The sequence below is a fragment of the Chiloscyllium plagiosum genome, unplaced genomic scaffold, assembly GCF_037043375.1.
Source record: "Chiloscyllium plagiosum isolate Xiang-an unplaced genomic scaffold, Cpla_swu_hap1 HiC_scaffold_1, whole genome shotgun sequence".
Classification (NCBI taxonomy): Eukaryota; Metazoa; Chordata; class Chondrichthyes; order Orectolobiformes; family Hemiscylliidae; genus Chiloscyllium; species Chiloscyllium plagiosum.
In genome coordinates this window covers 43,284,976-43,304,531 of record NW_028270139.1, presented here as the reverse complement: position 1 = coordinate 43,304,531, position 19,556 = coordinate 43,284,976, and the positions used below count along the sequence as shown (strand labels likewise).

At 43.7% G+C, this 19,556-nt stretch overlaps 1 long non-coding RNA gene across 1 annotated transcript in view; it reads right to left on the bottom strand.

Moving 5' to 3' along the window:
- The window catches only part of LOC122552208 (uncharacterized), a 66,674-nt gene that overhangs the window by 21,649 nt on the left and 25,469 nt on the right, over positions 1 to 19,556 (bottom strand). Inside the window, exon 2 of the long non-coding RNA XR_015757738.1 lies at positions 10,494 to 10,913. This is a non-coding gene — a long non-coding RNA (uncharacterized LOC122552208). The remainder of the gene's footprint in view (positions 1 to 10,493; positions 10,914 to 19,556) is intronic.

The window sequence follows — 19,556 nt, the reverse complement described above, 5'->3', positions numbered from 1 at the left end:
AGTTTTTTGAAGAACATAGAACATAGACAATACAGCACAGAACAGGCCCTTTGGCCCACGATGTTGTGCCGAACATTTGTCCTAGCTTAAGCACCTATCCATGTACCTATCCAATTGCCGCTTAAAGGTCACCAATGATTCTGACTCTGCCACTCCCACAGGCAGCGCATTCCATGCCCCCACCACTCTCTGGGTAAAGAACCTACCACTGACATCCCCCCTATACTTTCCACCCTTCACCTTAAATTTATGTCCTCTTGTAACACTCTGTTGTACCCGGGGAAAAAGTCTCTGACTGTCTACTCTATCTATTCCCCTGATCATCTTATAAACCTCTGTCAAGTCACCCCTCATCCTTCGCCGTTCCAATGAGAAAAGGCCTAGCACTCTCAACCTATCCTCGTACGACCTATTCTCCATTCCAGGCAACATCCTGGTAAATCTCCTCTGCACCCTCTCCAAAGCTTCCACATCTTTCATAAAATGAGGCGACCAGAACTGCACACAGTACTCCAAATGTGGCCTTACCAAGGTTCTATACAGCTGCAACATCACCTCACGACTCTTGAATTCAATCCCTCTACTAATGATCACTAATACACCATAGGCCTTCTTACAAGCTCTATCCACCTGAATGGCAACTTTCAAAGATCTATGAACATAGACCCCAAGATCCCTCTGCTCCTCCACCTTACTAAGAACCCTACCGTTAACCCTGTATTCCGCATTCTTATTTGTCCTGACAAAATGGACAACCTCACACTTGACAGGGTTGAACTCCATCTGCCACTCCTCAGCCCAGCTCTGCATCATATCTAAGTCCCTTTGCAGCTGACAACAGCCCTCCTCACTATCCACAACTCCACCAATCTTCGTATCGTCTGCAAATTTACTGATCCACCCTTCGACTCCCTCATCCAAGTCATTAATAAAAATTACAAACAGCAGAGGACCCAGAATTGATCCCTGCGGAACTCCACTTGTAACTGGGCTTCAGGCTGAATATTTCCCATCTACCACCACTTTCTGACTTCGACCGGTTAGCCAGTTCTCTATCCATGTACATTACATCCACTGCTCTACCCTCATCCACATGCTTGGTCACCTCCTCAAAGAATTCAATAAGACTTGTAAGGCAAGACCTACCCCTCACAAATCCATGCTGGCTGTCCCTAATCAAGCAGTGTCTTTCCAGATACTCATAAATCCTATCCCTCAGTACCCTTTCCATTACTTTGCCTACCACCAAAGTAAGACTAACTGGCCTGTAATTCCCAAGGTTATCCGTATTCCCTTTTTTAAACAGGGGCACAACATTCGCCACTCTCCGGTCCCCTGGCACCACCCACATTAACAGTGAAGACGAAAAGATCATTGCCAACAGTTCTGCAATTTCCTCTCTTGCTTCCCACATAATCCTAGGATATATCCCGTCAGGCCCGGGGGACTTGTCTATCCTCAAGTTTTTCAAAATGCCCAACACATCTTCCTTCCTAACAAGTATCTCCTCTAGCTTACCAGTTCGTTTCATACTCTCCTCTTCAACAATACGGTCCCTCTCATTTGTAAATACTGAAGAAAAGTACTCATTCAAGACCTCTCCTATCTCTTCCGACTCAATACACAGTCTCCCACTACTGTCCTTGATCAGATCTACCCTTGTTCTCGTCATTCTCATGTTTCTCACATATGCATAAAAGGCCTTGGGGTTATCTTGATCCTACCCGCCAAAGATTTTTCATGCCCTCTCTTAGCTCTCCTAATCCCTTTCTTCAGCTCCCTCCTGGCTATCCTGTATCTCTCCAACGCTCTGTCTGAACCTTGTTTTCTCAACCTTATGTAAGCCTCCTTCTTCCTCTTTACAAGACATTCAATCTCCCCCGTCAACCAAGGTTCCCTCACATGACCATCTCTTTCCTGCCTGACAGGGTACATACATATCAAGGACATGTCATATCTGTTCCTTGAAAAAGTTCCACATTTCAACGACATCCTTCCCTGACAGCCTATGGTCCCAATTTATGCTCCTCAGATCCTGTCTTGCAGCATCATATTTACCCTCCCCCCAGTTGTAAAACCTGCCCTGTTGCACGCACCTATCTCTCTCTCCATAACCAAGGTGAAAGTCACAGAATGTGGTCACCACCACCAAAATGCTTACCCACTAACAAGCCCATCACTTGTCCCGGTTCGTTACCAAGTACCAAATCCAATATGGCCTCCCCTCTGGTCGGACAATCTACATACTGAGTTAGAAAAGCTTCCTGGACACACTGCACAAACACCGCCCCATCCAATCTACTTGATCTAAAGAGCTTCCAATCAATATTTGGGAAGTTGAAATCACCCATGACTACTACCCTGTGGCTTCTGCACCTTTCCAAAATCTGTTTCCCAATCTGTTTCTCCACATCTCTGCTGCTATTGGGGGGCCTATAGTAAACACCCAACAAGGTGACTGCACCTTTCCTATTTCTGACTTCAGCCCATACTACCTCCAAAGGCAGAACCCCCTCGAACTGCCTTTCTGCAGCCGTTATACCATTTCTAATTAGCAACGCCACCCCCCTCCTTTTTTACCAATCCCCCTAATCTTACTGAAACATCTGTAACCAGGAACCTCCAACAACCATTCCTGTCCCTCTTCTATCCACATTTCCATGATGGCCACAACATCGTAGTCCCAAGTACTGATCCACGCCTTAAGTTCACCTACCTTATTTCTAATTTTCCTTGCGTTAAAGTATACATACTTGAGCCCATCTCTGTGTCCGCAAGTATTCCCTGTCAGTGCTACCTTCTCCACAGCCTCCCTACATTCTTGGACATCCTGAAAAACAGCTAACCTACTTGCTGGACTACAAGTCCGGATCCCATCCCCCTGCCAAATTAGTTTAAACCCCCCCGAAGAGTGCTAGCAAACCTACCCCCCAGGATATTGGTGCCCTTCTGGTTCAGGTGCAACCCGTCCTGCTTGTACAAGTCCCACCTTCCCCAGAATGCAGTCCAATTGTCCAAATACCTGAAGCCCTCCCTCCTACACCATCCTTGCAGCCACGTGTTCAACTGCACACTCTCCCTATTCCTTGCCTCACTGTCACGTGGTACTGGCAACAACGCAGAGATGACGACGCTATCCGTCCTAGCTTTTAGCTTCCAGCCTAACTCCCTGAGTTCCTGAATGACCTCCCCACCCCTCTTCCTACCTATGTCATTGGTGCCAATGTGCACCATGACTTCTGACTGCACACCCTCCCCCTTAAGGATTCTGAAGACATGGTCCGAGATGTCTCGGACCCTGGCACCCGGGAGGCAACAAACCATCCGAGAGTCTCGCCCATGTCCACAGAACCGTCCATCTGTCCCTCTAACTATAGAGTCTCCTATAACTAGCGCTCTCCTCCTCTCCCCCTTTCCCTTCTGGGCCTCAGAGCCGGACCTCGTGCCAGAGGCCCAGTCACTGCAGCTTACCCCTGCTAGGCCATCCCCCCCAACAGTATCCAAAGCGGTATACTTATTGTTGAAGGGAACGACCACAGGGGATCCCTGCATTGCCTGCTTCCTCCCCTTCCCACCTCTAACTGTTACCCAGCTACCTCTGTTCTCTGGCGTAACTATGTCCCTGTAGCTTCTATCTATCACCCTCTCAGCCTCTTGAATAATCCTCAGTTCATCCAACTCCAGCTCCAGTTCCCTAACGCGGTCTGTGAGGAGCTGGAGCTGGCTGCACTTCCTGCAGGTGAAATTGGCAGGGGCATCGGTGGTCATCCCTACCTCAAACATCCTGCAGGAGGAACATTCCACTGCCTGCGCTGCCATAACTCTACACTTAGTCTCCAAAACAAGAACACTAAGTAGCCTACCTGTTCAGCCGACTGAGTCCGTTTTTTTAGGTTGGAGGAGGAGGGAGGATGGGAGACACTACACGTGTAGTGTCTCGGGTTCCTTCTCCACTCAAACTTCTTACCTTCCCAGAAGCCTCTGTTGACGACTTCCGGGTTCCCACTCCTAGTTGAAAAAAAAACACAGACTGCGAAAAGAAAAACGTTAATATAAACTGGTCCCCACTTACCTTCCAGCTCCCCTCTCTGTGTGCCCGCTGTAGCCCTGAGAACTAACAAAGAAGATTGAGGGCAAAGCGGTAGAAAGAATATATGGATTTCAGTAAGGTGTTTGACAAGGTTCCTCATGATAGATTGCTTAGCAATGTCTACATGGAATACAGGGAAAACTAGCCATTTGGATACAGAACTGGCTCGAAGGTAGAAGACAGAGGGAGGTGCTGGAGGGTTGCTTTTCAGACTGGATCCCTGTGATCAGCAGTGTGCCACAACGATTGGTGCTGGGTCCACTGTTTTTTGTCATTTATATAAATGATTTGGATGCGAATATAGGAGGTATGGTTAGTAAGTTTGGGGATAACACCAAAATTGGAGGTGTAGTGGACAGCGAAGAAGGTTACCTGACAGTACAGCAGGATCTTGATCAGATGGGCCAATAGGCCGAGGAGTAGCAAATACAGTTTAATTTAGATAAAGTGAGGTGCTGCATTTGAGAAAGGCAAATCAGGGCAGGAGTTATCCACTTAATGGTAAGGTCCTCGGGTGTGTTGCTGAATAAAGAGACCTCGGAGTGCAGGTTCATAGCTCCTTAAAAGTGGATTTGCCGGTAGATAAGATAGTGAAGAAGGCGTTTGTTATGCTTTCCCTTATTGGTCAGTACATCGAGTATAGGAGTTGGGAGGTCATGTTGCAGCTGTACAGGAATTTGGTTAGGCCACCTTTGGAATGCTCAAGGAATTCTGGTCTCCCTGCTATAGGAAGAATGTTGTGAAATTTGAAAGCGTTCAGAAAAGATTTACAAGGATGTTGCTAGGTTTGGTGGGTTTGAACTATCCGGAGAGGCTGAATAGGCTGGGGCTGTTTTCCCTGGAGCATCAGAGGCTGAGGGGTGACCTTAGAGAGGTTTATAAAATCATGAGGGGCATGAAAAGAATGAATAGCTAAGGTCTTTTCCCCAGAACAGGGGAGTCCAAAACTAGACAGCATAGGTTTAAGATGAGAGGGGAAAGATTTAACAAGGACCTGAACGGTAATTTGTTTTATGCAGAGGGTGGTGCGCATATGGAATGAGCTGCCAGAGGAAATGGCAAAGTAAATTAGAACATTAAAAGACATCTGGATGGCTATATGAATAGGAAGGTTTAGAGGCTTATGTGCCAAATGTTGGTAAATGAGTCTAGATTAATTTTGAATATCTGGTCAACATGGACAAGTTGGACCAATCTGTTTCTGTGCTGTACAGCTGTATGACTCTATGGCTTTACACTGCGAAATGATTACTTGTGCTTGAATCTCTAATCCAAGTAACTTTTTTTACTATCTCCTGCATCTGGTCTGACCATGGAGTCAAAAGGGGGATGTTTTTATTTTGTGCAAGCAAATCTTGAGTTATAATCTGCTGATGGGTCTGTATTTGAAATTTTTGAGCTGTAGTTTTTAGAAGTTTGTGATCAGAGTTAGACAGTTAATGATCTGTAAGTGATTTTCTGATAGTTTATTGAGCTTGTTAAGAAGCAGAATACTAGATATATTAGCTAGTTATATACAGAAAGTATACAGCCATGACAATTGGAGATGGCCCGTTGATAGCAGAGAACAAATAAGCTGTTAGCTTGGAATCATTTGGTCTTGTTGAAGTGGTGGGGACAACATCCTCATCTCTAGCCGAGGTTAAGGAAATTATCTCTTTAGCCTCCTTTTCTTCTGGTCTATTTCCATCTATCTGGTGAGGACTCCTCGATAATGACTGCTGCCTTTAAGGTCTACTTAATGAGAACTGTTCTCTGGGAAAACTCCCCTCTGCCCTGAGTCTACTCTATTCTTGGCTTTTGCCACAGATCCTCCAGACCTATCCCTGGTGTGGGTATTCCAGTGTGGAACTGGCCTAGACCACATGTGCTTCACCCCTTGCACTTCCCTATCCTGAGTACTCCTCTCTCTCTGACCCTGCCACTTAGTCGTCTATCATTTCAGGGGCGGGTTATGTTCTCTGTCAATCAATTGTCTGAACCTCTTTGGCCAATGACAATGGGACAGCAACTCATGACATTAGTTGATCATTATCTCCTTGCTTACCGTCATCTGAGGGTGTGTTTACCATTCTTTCAAAGGTTATTGTCAAGAATAATACACTGGTAATAGACTGTGTTTGGCACCAGATGAATTGTTGATGCTAGTTCAATTGGCATCATGACCTCTGTGTTATTTTGTAATTCCTCCCTTTGATTTCACTAGAACTTTGGAAAGTTAAGTAATGCCGAAATATCTGTTAAATGATCTCTCCGGCTACACGATAGATCAGTACAGTGAAAATTCAGTTTTTAAGGAATCCCAATATTCACAGAACCCATGATTACTTGTACTGAGATTTCTGTTTTGGAAGAAGAAGAATTGAAATGTTCTTCTTGAACTCTCATCATCAGGGTCAGTGGACTAGTTTCTAGAATGACTGGATTACCTCTGAAGAGAGATCGAGAAAACCAGGCCTCCAAAACTCTCGAGAATAGAAGTGGTCTGATTGAAACTGACAAAATACTGAGAGGAATAGGCAGGGTAGATAAAGATAAGATGTTTCCCCTGGTAGAGGAGTGCAGAACCCAGGCACCGTATACAAGTTAAAGATAAGGGGGCTGTCATTTAGTTTGAAAATGAGGAGCAATTTGTTTTCATCCAGAGGGTTGTGAACATTTGGAATTCACAATCACAGAGGGCTGTGTCAGCTTCAGCTTTGGCTATATTTAAGGTGGAAATTGATAGATTTCTGATTACAAGTGGCATTCAAGATTACGGAAATGGGGTGGGTAAAAGACATTGAAAGGTTCGATCAGCTATAATCGTATTGAAAAGTGGGGCAGGCCACTTGGTCCTGTGTTGATATTTTCCAATCTGACATTAATTTCTGTCACAATTTATTCTGCATATGGTTCTGCTGTCTGAATGACTCCTGTCAAAAGTTTATCAATGAGCTTGAGGAATGTATTGTGTTGTTCATTGTTGTTGCTGGTATTTGCTTCTCCACACAATGTGCTGATTTCTTTCTGCAGTAAGTTCTACTGTTTGATAGGAAATGAAAGTATTTCCACCACTTCTGTAGAGTCTTGGGTTTCCTTCCTATTGACAATAGGAAACAAACCTGGAACTGTACCAACATCTTGGTGAAGAGGTCTGCTAATGTGTTTCTTGTTGCTTTGAAAGAGAGTTGTAGAGTGGAGGTACATATAATACACCAAAAAATACAATAAAAACCAAGTCAGTCAAAAGGCAGTTCAAATTCAGTCATGTTAAGGTACAAGAAAACGTGGCAAGACTGGATATTACTTTAACGAAAGGTGTCTTGCATGTAAGGCAAATAAATTTAGAGTGTTGATTCCTGCTTGGGGGTGCAATATTACTGTGTTATGAAGACATGCTTGAGGAGGGGTAATATCTTAGCTGGTTCCTCAAATGTGGCCAAATAGATTTAACTTTTAAAAAAAAACAGTGTAATCACTTTGCTCGAGGTGTGGTGTAGACCCTTAAATTGTCAGGGAAAGATAGAAAGACAAAATCGAGGCAAATCTCAAGAGATGTGTACAAAATAATAGGGTAATAATAATAGATTACTTACAGTGTGGAAACAGGTCCTTCAGACCAACCCACCCCCCTACAATTACCCCTTCACCTAACACTATGGGTAATTCACCTAACCTGCACATTTTTGGACTGTGGGAGGAAACCAGAGCACCCGGAGGAAACCCATGCAGACACACGGAGAATGTGCAAACTCTACACAGACAGTTGTCTGCGGCGGGAATTGAACTGGGATCTCTGCTGCTGTGGGGCAGCAGTGCTAAACACTGTGCCACCTCCCCCACTTTCCCCAAAAGTAACTGGGACACAATGAAAGGCTTGGAGGAGGTGGAATTCTTAAAATGTGTTCAGGAGAGCTTTTTAAAGCCAGCATTTAGAAAGTCCTATAAGACAGGGAATAGTGCTGAACTTAATTTTAGGGAACAAAGTTGGGCAAGTGGTAGATGTGGCAAGTGGCAGGGAGGGGTAGAATTTTGGTGGTTGTGATCATTATTCAAAAGCATTTAAGGTAATTAGATGAACCTAAAATAAATGTTCTGAATTGAAAGAAGGTCAATTTTATTACAATAAGACAGGATTTGACCAAAGTGGACTGAGAACACCTACTTGCAGGAAATCCACATCAGACCAGTGGGAAACATTCAAAAGAATAATAGCGAAAGTGTCGGGCCAACATATTGTTGTGAAGTTAAGGGGTGGGACCAACAATCCCAGAGAATCCTGGATGTCAAGAGATGTACAGGATTATATAAGGGGAAAAAGAGAGACTATGGTAAGTATTGAAGGCTGAAAACAGCAGAGGCCTTAGAGGATTGAAGGGGGGTTACTTAAAAAAAGGAAATTAAGGGAGAGCAAAGAGAGATAGGATTGAGGCTGATAACATTAAGGAAAATTCAAAGTTATTTTATAAGTATACTGGGGAAAAAGAAAGAGTACAGCCCATTAGGGACAATCGGTGTATGAAGCTAGAAAATATACTTGTGGTTTTAAATGATAACCTTGCATCTGTATTCACCGTAGAGATGGATGATGTAGGTATAAAATCAGGCAGACTCTAACATAATTGAACAGATTAGTAGAGAGAGGGAAGGTACTAACAGTTTAGCAGGCTTAAGAATCAGTAAATTCCCGGGCCCAAGCTGCTGTATGAGGCAAAGGACGAGATTGCAGAGGCTTTGACGCGAATTTTCAAATATTCTCTGACCACAGGAGGGATCCCAGAAGACTTGAGGACAGCTAATATGGTACCACTATTCAGGTAGGTTGGTAGGAATAAACCAGGAAACCACAGACCAGTGATTGAACATCTGTAGTAGGGGAAATTATTGGAAAAGATTCTGAATGACAGAATTAAACTCCACTTGGAGAGGCAAGGCTTAAGCAAGGCTAGTTAACATGGCTTGGTAAAGGGGAAATAGTGTTTAACAAAGGTAATCTTTTTGAGGGGAGGTGACGAAGTGTACAGATGAGGGTCATGTGATTGATATCATCTACATGGACTTCAGTAAGGCTTTTAACAAGGTCTCACGTGGCAGGCTGATTAAGAAGCCAAGAACCAATGGGATCCACAGCAATTTGGAAACTAGGATCCAAATGTTGCATAGAAGCAGGAAGCAGAGGTGGATGCGAGAAGGATATTTTTGTGACGAGAAACCTGCATGCAGTGGCTTACTACAGGGTTCAGTGCTACATCCCATTCTGTTTGTTGGGTACATTAATAATCTTGACATGAATGTAGGAGATATGTCAGTAAGTTCACAGATGACACAAACATTGGTGGTGCTGTAAATAACGACGAGGGAAGACTTAAACTGGCTGGTCACATGGGCCAAACAGTGACAAATGGGATTTAACCCTGAAAGGTGTGAAGTCAAGCATTATGGGAGACAAACAAGGCAAGAGCTTACATGTACAGATGACTGAGGGAACTGAGTGTGCATACCATAGATCTTTGAAAGCAATAGGACTGGTAGATAAGATGGTTAAGAAAGCATATGGAAAATTTACTTTTATTAGTCTCGGCATTAAACACAAGAGCAAGAAGGTTATGGTGGAGCTGTGTATAATGTATGTGACCTTAGTCAAGTCATGGGTGGAGTACTATGCAGAGTTCAGATCATCACACTATTGGAAGGATGTGATTACACTAGAAAGGATACAGAAGAAATTTATCAGGATGTTGCTGGGTTTGAAGGTATGTAGCTATGAAGAGAGACTTGACAGGCAGGAGTTGTTTTTTGTAGAGTAGAGAAGGCTGAGGGAGGGGTCTGATTGATGTGTACAAAGTTCTTTGAGACATAGACAAGGTAGATAGAGAAAAACATGTTTTCCTGGGTAGAGGGGTAAATAACCAAGGAGCACATCTTTAAGGTAAGGAGTAGAAGGTTTAGAGTGGATTTAAGGAAAACCTTTTCACCCAGAATGTTGTGGAAATCTGGAACTTACTGCCTGAAAGGTGCTGGAGGCAGAACCTCAAGCCATGTAATAAATATTTAGGTGAACACTTGAAAGGCCTTAGCATACAAAGCTTTGGGGCCAAGTGCTGGAAAATGGGATGACTAGTGTGAACACAATAGTTTGAAGAGTCTCTTTCCATACTGTAAAATCTCTATGATGCTATGACACTATGGCCTCCTAATGCCAACATCAGTAATCTCAATAGATTTTTCCTACTTGGTGTTCGATTTTGAGTCTAAGAAACCTAATGATACATTGACCAGTTACCCCTTGATCAGTTAACTGAAAATAGGCTATTCAGCGAAAGTTATTCTTTCACTGGTTTCACTCTAAATACACCTGGAATAATTTGATTTCTCATGATCTATTTGCTGACTCTTAGATCTAGCTGTAAAATGTCCTTACCTCAAGGATGTTGGTGTCAAGTCATGACTGCAGGCTCAAAAGTGAGGTGTGATGTTTGTAAATCACAAAGACATACTGAACTTTGCTGCATTCTTGGTGTTGCAGAATTACTTGTAATGTGCTTTTGATCTTGAAAATTATGCCACTTTGATAATGTCGTTATATCTCCACATAAAAGCAGTTAATTAAGTCTGTCTTCAGTCTTGAAGAAGAGTCAGATTGGACTCAAAATATTAACTTTTATTCTCTCTCCACAGATGCTGCCAAACCTGCTGAGTTTCTCTCCGTTTTATTTTTATATCTGTCTTTAATCCCGCTCTTTGGCCTGAACAGTCAGTGCATAGTTTCCAAGATCTCAGCACCGTTCCACAGTGCAAAAAGCGAGAGTCCAGCAGGAAGTGATGGTTTACTGAAACTGATCTGTTGGAAAAGTATGAACAGTGAAATCATTAAGCCTGTGTTTCTCACAACCTCATCTAAAACATTGTTTTTAGCCTTCAGACAATTGGTTTATGTATGAGGCAAGAGGCTACCTTAGCAATATTGTCTTTCTGTGCTTTTGATAAAGATATGTCCTTGGCAAAGATTAAAAATAACCCATCTTGTACATTCAGCGAGTAAGCTACTATGGAATCTTTCTTCACAAGATTTTATAATATTCAATACATTTCTTAAAATTTTGTAATGTTACTGTACAGCAGTCTCTTTGTGAAAGCCCCATGCTGACAATGTATTTCATTCAGCTTGAAATGAGTAGCTTCAGTGGAAATTACAGATTTGCTACATGATCTTTCAAATGCCTTGGATTTTTTTTCCCCACTCATGAGATGTGGATGTCAGTGGCTCGGCTCAGAGGGTAATTGAGAATCAGTCACATTGCACAGGATCTGGAGACACATGCACCCAGAGCTGGTAAGGCCATTGCCTTGATTTCCTGTAGCCAAGGAAGGGGCACTGTGAAATAAATGCCTTCCTCACGGCCCTGATCCCACTGCTGGTGAATTCACCCTTTTGATCACTTGAGCCTGCCAGCCTGACCTGACATGGCAAGGAACCTCCTTCCAGAGCTCCTCACTATGGAAGGCACCCTCCTGTTCTCTTTGCCCTCTCTCGATGGCACTGCCAATCTGCCAGTTGATTGAATTGAATTGAATTTATTGTCACGTGTACCGAGGCACAGTGAAAAGCTTTATCTTGCGAGCAATACAGGCAGATCCCATAGTTAAATAGCATCAATAAGTAAATAATAGGTAAACAGAGACAAAAACAAAAACACAGGTACAGGCAAATGTTAAGAGTTTGTGAGTCCATTCAGTATTCTAACAACAGTAGGGTAGAAACTGTTTTGAAACTGGTTGGTTCAGGCTTCTGTACCTTCTCCCAAATGGTAGAGGTTGTAGAAAAACATTGGGATGAATCTTTGAGAATGCTGGCGACCTTTCCTTGACAGCGGGCCTGGTGGATCGATTCTATAGATGGAAAGTTGGCTTTTATGATTGTCCGGACCGAGTTCACCACTCTCTGTAACCATCTCTGATCTTGAATGGGACAGTTGCCATACCAGGCAGTGATACATCCAGACAGAATGCTATCAATGGCTCACCTATAAAAGTTGGCAAGGATATTCACCGTCATGCCAAATTTCCTCAGCTGCCTGAGGAAGAAGAGACGTTGTTGGGCCTTTGTAACTAGTGCGTCCACATGAAGAGTCCAAGAAAGTTTGCTGTTGATGGCCACTCCCAAGAGCTTGACACCTCCACTCGTTCCACCTCTGTGCTGTTAATGTGTAAAGGGGGCATGAGTAACATCCAGCCAAAAGTCAATAATGGTTTTGTCAGCATTGGAGCTAGGTTGTTCTCAGTACACCATTTTTCCAAGTCTTCCATCTCCCATCTGTAATCTGTTTCATCGCCATCTGAGATTCGACCGACTATGGTGGCGTCATCAGCGAACTTGTAAATGGCATGAGTCTGGTATTTCGCGAAGCAATCATGGGTGTAGTGAGTACAGTAGGGGGCTGGGTACGCACCCCTGGAGGGCTCCAGTCTTGAGTGTTGGTGATAGTGTTCACTGATTGTGGGTCAGGAAACTGAGGATCCAGTTGCAGAAAGTGGGGCTTAGTCCAAGATCATTAAGTTTAGTAATCAGTCTCAAGGGGATAATAGTGTTGAAGGCTGAACTGTAGTCAATGAGTAAGATGTTCTAGGGAGGAGTGAAGAGCAAATGATATGGCATCTGACATGAATCTTGGTCCGATAGGCCAATTGGAGTGGGTCAAGAGTAGTTAGGAGGCTGGAGTTGATTAATGCCATGACCAGCCTTTCAAAGCACTTCATGACCACCGATGTTAGGGCCACTGGGCAGTAGTCATTGAGACATGCTGCATGAGCCCTCTTAGGCACAGGGATGATGTTGGCTCTCTTGAAACAGGCAGGGACAGTGGCCTGCTGCAGGGAGAGGTTGAAGATGTCTGAGAATACCTCTGCCAGTTGATCTGTGCATGCTCTGAGAGCACGGCCTGGTATTCCATCTGGTCCCATCGCCTCCCTTGGATTCACACAAAGGAAAACTGATCTGACTTCTGATGCAGTGACTGTTGGGACAGGTTCGTCTGGACTTGTCGGAATAGGTGTTACCTCTTCGCCGAGAGTCTGCTCAAAGCGAGTATAAAAGGCATTGAGATGATCTGGGAGGTATGTGTCATCATCTGCTATCTTGCATTGTCTTTTTTTAGAACCTGTGATATCATTCAGTCCTTGCCATTGTTGCTGGGTGTCTGTCTGGGTCTCTAGTTTGGATCGGTATTGGTCCTTCGCTGTCTTAATGGCTCTGCGAAGGTCATACTTGGATTCCTTATATTTTAGTGGGTCTCAGGTTCTGAAGGCTTCACACCTGGTTTTTAGCAGGTTCTGTATGTCCTGATTCATCCAGGGTTTCCTGTTGGGGAACACCCAGATTGACTTCCTTGGTATACAGTCCTCCACACACTTGCTGATAAAGTCTGTGACGATGGTGGCGTACTTGTCCAAGGTACCTGCGGACTATTTGAACATGACCCAATCAGCTAATTCCAGACAGCACTGGAGTTGATCCTCTGCTTCCTCCGACCAGCACTGAACCTGTATCCACGAGGGGGGTCTCCTGCTTGAGCTTTTGCCTATAAGCCGGGAGAAGAAACACAGCATTGTGGTCGGAGTTCCCAAAATGAGGGCAGGGAATGGAGCGATGTGGTCAAAAATGTTCGGGTCCCTGGTGGGGCAGGTAATGTTCTGGTGGTACTTGGGCAACACCTTCCTTAGATTGACTTGATTGAAGTCACCAGTTACAATAAACAGGGCCTCGGGGTGTTCTGTCTCCAGGGTGTTAGTGGTGAAGTACAGCACATCCAGAGCTTCTTCAACCTTTGCTTGTGGCGGTATGTACACAGCAGTTAGTATAGCAGCGGTAAATTCCTGTGGTAGATAGAAGGGGTGACACTTGATGGTGAGGAGTTCAAGGCTACCCAGGATTGCAATGTCCATGCACCACAAGTTGTTGATTAAAAAGCAAATCACTCTACCCTTTGACTTACCCGAGGACGCTGTGTGGTCCATACGATGGATAGAAAAACCATCAGCCTGAAATGCGCAGTCGGGAAGGGTTGGGTTGAGCCAGGTTTCTGTGAAGCAGAGTGTGCAGCAGTCCCGCAGTTCATGCTGGAAGCTGAGCCGTGATCTGAGTTCATCCATCTTGTTCTCCAGAGATTGTACATTTGCTCGGAGTAAGCTAGGAAGGGGGGTCTTGAAACTGCATAGTCTCAGTCTTACTAGCAGGCCGGCACACTTACCCCTCTTCCTCACAGGTTTCTTACATTTCAGTGGTCCGGTGGTCTGGTGGAGTGGATTATGACTGCTTCCAGTTAAGTGATCCTTCCAGGACCCTGTGGAGCAGGTATGTAGCAGTTTAGTATAATTTGCAGAGGGTCTGCTTAGGATCTAGTGAAGCAAGTAATTTACTGTGTGGTTTTTTTTCCCAGGTCCAGCCATGTTTTTTACAGATGTGTTTGGGCTGGTCTCAAGGTACGTTCTGATCGATTTCATGTCAGGCAGGCGTCTTATGGGGCCGGGAATGTTTCGTGTTGGTTCTCCTTCCAGGGGCAGGTCTCTTGGGTCCCTTTTCTGGCAGGCCCCAAGCCTGGGGCTTGCCTAGGCTGCCTCCGGCTGGCCTGGCCTTCTTCTGGGGTGGTCAGATGTGTCGTGGGCACCATGAGGTCTGCTGCCTTCATCCAGTAAGCTGGCTTTGAGGATCAGAGGAGCTTCAAACCTGTGAGCTTAGATAAAACATAATTATTAGTAATTTTTAAAAGTATGCTGTTAAGTGTAAAGAGTGTAGCACAATTAACCCTCTGATTTGGCTGCCACTGCAAGGATTATCATTGCGCACCCACTGCTTGTCAAAATAGTCTCAGGGCCTTCATTCTCAGGACTTAATGCCATGCAGGAAAATCCTGGCAATGGGAATTATCCTTGCAGCAGCAGTTGGATCCCTGAGGGGAGCAGCAGCTTGATTCAGGCCCATCAATGACAGCAACTCATACAGCAACTCCCAGAGGGAATATGACAAGGGGTTCCCTCACCCACAGCCACGTGCAGTTCCATTGGTGGCGAGGTGATAGACAGAGAGCTCCATCTTGAAGGTGACGATACCAGCTCTAACATGGATTTAGAGCAACAGTGAACGTTCTGAACAGCTCTCAACAAAAGTGCCTCAGAAGACATCTACAGTCCGCTGAAAGCAAGCATCAGTCTACAAGAACTTATGGCCATGCCCTGCTGGTGACTGTGAACATTACCAATGGCTTCTTCCAATGACCTGCTCTGACATATCCAGGATGTCATACTCAGCCTCCCAGAAGTGCCCCAGTTACGTTGCTGATGCTTTGCCCGCAAAGTCTGCAAATCCGATCAACTTTGCCACGGATGAGGTGAATCAATTTCATGGAACTGTTGGCCATGTAACTTGGCTGGATTCCCACAGGTCCAGGAGATGACTGAAACCTTAAAATGGAAGTGGGCAAATGGGCAATGGTCATCTGGCTCATGAGTAACTGTCCCATGGCCATTGGCCAAGAGTGGTTAGAGAGTTGATTGACATAGCATTGATGTCCAGCTCCCAACATAAGTTCTATTAACAGGAACAAGAGGGGAGGAAGCAGCAAGAAGATTCAAGGAGATAAGTCCACCAGCACCCTGGGGGAAGATTAGGTGATCCCCTTTAACATCAGCCCGAGGGTGTAGAAGTGATGTGATGACCTTGTAGCACTGAGATGAGGAGGAATTTCTTCAGCTACAGGATAGCTAATCTGTAGAACTCAGCCTCCACATCCTTCTGTGGCAATATAGCATTAAGTGCTTTTAAGACAGAGATGGATCAGTTCTTGATGAGTAAGAGGATCAAAATTTATGGGGAAAAGCAGGAGAATAGGGTTCAGAAACATATCAGCCATGATCAAATGGCTTAGTTCTGCTCTTAGATCTCATCGGCTAATAGTCTTAAAGCAAAGATTATTAGTACTGAGGCCACCAAAGACTTTCTGAGGTCACCACATAAGGACATAAGACCATTGGAAAATGGAAATATATCGCCCCTACTCCACATTCTATGCATTGGCTCCAGGATTAATAAGGCATTCCTACCAGTCTCGGGTTGGATATTTCCTTATTTACCTAATTAACTAATATATCATACGTAAACCACTGCTTCTCAATAAACTATCAGAAAATTGAAATAAATCGTCGACTGCTTTTATTAGATAACTGCAATCACGGACCCCTGAAAACCAGCAGTGACGATATTTATAAATGATTGTGCAATGTTCAACTCCTTTTGCAACTCCTCAGAGACAGAATCTATGCATGTCTGACTTCAGCAAGTCCAGGGCAACATGTAGGCTTGGACTGAAAAGGGGCACATAACATTCACACAAGCAATGACCATCTCCAATTAGAGAGAACCTTGTGATCATCACTTGACATTCAATGATGCTACAATCACCTAATTCCCTCATTATCAACATTCTGATTGTTGTTATTGACCAGAAATTGAACTGGACCAGCAATATAGATACTGTGGCAACACAACCAGGTCATAGGCTGAGAATACTGTGGTGAGTAACTCATCTCCTGATTTCTCAAAATCTGTCTACCATCACTAATTACTATGGAGAAGGGCATGGAAGCTAGAGAACTTCAGGAAATAAATAGTGGTATCTTGAAAAGTGTCAATATTATAAAAGAGGAGGTGTTAGATACCTTAAAAGGCATGAAGGTTGGTAAATCTCCAGGACCTGATCAGGTGAATCCCAGAACTTTGATGGAAGCTAGGTAAGTGATTGGTGGGCTCCTTGCTGAGATATTTGTATCATCCATAGCTACAGGTGACTTGCCAGAAGACTGGAGGTTAGTTAATGTGGTGCCATTATTTAAGAAAGCTAATAAGGAAAAGCCAGGGAACTATAGACCAGTGAGCCTGATCTCAGTAGCGAATAAGTTGTTGGAGGGAATCCTGAGGGACAGGATTTATATGTATCTGGAAATGCAAGGACTGATTAGGGATAGTCAACATGGCTTTCTGCATGAGAAATCATGTCTCACTAATTTTATGGAGTTCTCTAAGGAAGTGCCAAAGAAGATTGATGAAGGCAGAGCAGTGGAGGTGATATATATGGATGTCAGCAAGGGGTTTGACAAGATTGCAAATGGTAGACTGATTAGCAAGGTTAGATCTCATGGAATCCAACAGGAGCTAGTTAATTGGATACAAATTGGCTTGAAGGTAGGTAACAGGAAGTGGTAGTGGAGGGTTGTTTTTTGGACTGGAAGCCTGTGTACCAGCAGTGTGCCACAAGGATTGGCGCTGACTCCACTGCTTTTCACCATTTACATAAATGATTTGGATGTGAATATAGAAATCCATAGTAAGTTTGCAGATAACACCAAAATTGGTGGCATAATACACATTGAAGAAGGGTTTCTAAGATTACAAACAAATCTTGATCAAATAGGTCAATGGGCTGAAAAATGGCAGATGGAGTTCAATCTGGATAAATGTGAGGTATTGCATTTTGGTACAAAAAACAAGGCTAGGGCTTATACAATGAACGGTAGGACCTTGGGTAGTGTTGTAGAATAAACGGACCTAGGTGTGCAAGTACATAAACATTTGAAGTTTGCTTCACATTTGGACAGGGTGGTTAAAAAAGCATTTGGCATGTTTGCCTTCATTGCTCATTCCTTTGAGTACAGGAGTAGGGAAGTCATGTTGAGGTTGAACAGGACATTGATGAGGCCTATTCTGGAATACTGTCTTCAGCCCAGTGACAGGAAAGATATTATTAAAGCTGGAGAGGGTTCAGAAAAGTTTTACCAGGATATTGCTGGGTATGGGATGTTTCAGTTGTAGAGAAAGGTTGGATAGGCTTGGACTTTTTTAACTGGAGCAGAAGAGGTTGAGAGGTGACCTGATAAAGGTTCATAAAAAAATAAAAGTGATGGGTAGAGTTAATGGTAGTTGTCTCTTCCTTCGGATGGGAAATTAAGACTGGGGCACATTTTTGAGTTGAGAGGAGAGAGATTTAAGAAAGACATGGGGGGCATGTTTTTCACAGAACATGGTTCACTTGTGGAATGAACTTCCTAAAGCAATGTTTAAAAGGCATTTGGATAGATATATGAATAGGAAAGGTTTGGAGGCATGTGGGCCAGGACCAGGCAGGTGGGACTAGTTTAGTTTGGGATTATGTTCGGCATGGATTGATTGGACCAAAGGGTCTGTTCTGTGCCGTATGATTCTATGACTCTATGATTCTAAAAGGAAGGCTTTAGCAAAAACATACATCTCCCCTTCAGGACAAACAGCAGTCTGTGATGCTACCTCTTGGCAGTCTAAATGTGTTCCTCACTTAATCTGATTCACTTCCACTGGTTGTAAGTGATGCTAAACATATCTCTCAAAGTGCTTCCTTGAGGGAAATCCTGGTAAATAATCAAGTTCCCAAATGGAGACTGGTTTCTGACACCAAAACAATCCCAGTTCCTATTTTGTAACCTCCATGCTGAGTGACTATCAAAAATAACAACTATTTCCACATTGCTCATACATCTTTGTACTTTCTTTTTCCATCTCTTAGTGAAAATCTAAGATTTGAATATTCCTATTCTCTCTGAGCCAGTTTTCTGATTTCCACCCTCATTAAACTTCAGTTTATCCAAATCATTATATCCTGTCAGCAGCAATTCCCAATCAGGCATCACTCCTGTATTCACTGACCTGCATTGGTTAGCAGGGCACAAATTTCAATTTCATAGCCTTGCCCTGCCCTACTCTATAATTTCTTCAAGCCCTCAAATCCTAATTGTATTCTTTGGACTCTGGTTTCTTGCATTTCATGTCTTCCTTTCTTAGTGATTTTACCTTCAGCTGTCCAGGCACTACACCCTGGAATTCCTTTCTTCAACTTCTCTGTCTGGCTTCACCTCACTCTCCCTCCTTCTTAAACATTCAACTTACAAAGCTTTGACTGTCTTTACCACTGATCTCAGTGTTTTTTTTTCAGCATCTATTTTTGTCTGATTGTGATTCCATGAAACATATTGAGAACAGCAGAGATCTAGGGCATCCTGACCCCTGCTGTGTTTAAGTTCTCTGCTCCCTATACACTCACCCCTCTGGTTTCGGTCTCTGCACTGCATTTTCATTTTTTTTTTAGTGCTCCTTATTCTTTCACTGATTTAATCTAAGTCCGAAAAGGTATCTTTTTATACCCAGGATAGTTTGTTAGCAATAGTTAAGGTTTATACTGAAGTGAAAAAATGTACGGCTGTGTCATATCCAGCAGTCTATAGTTGAACATACGCAGTCAAAGTGAGAGATGCCGCTGTCAGACAATAAAACCCTTCCATTTTAGACAGCTTGTGTCAACATCTGGAACTCTCCGATTCAATGTAGCATAGATTAGGTGAATTCAATGCTCGTTAATGTGTCTTCAATAATGTGTCTAATCTACAACTTTAGAAACAGTTACAT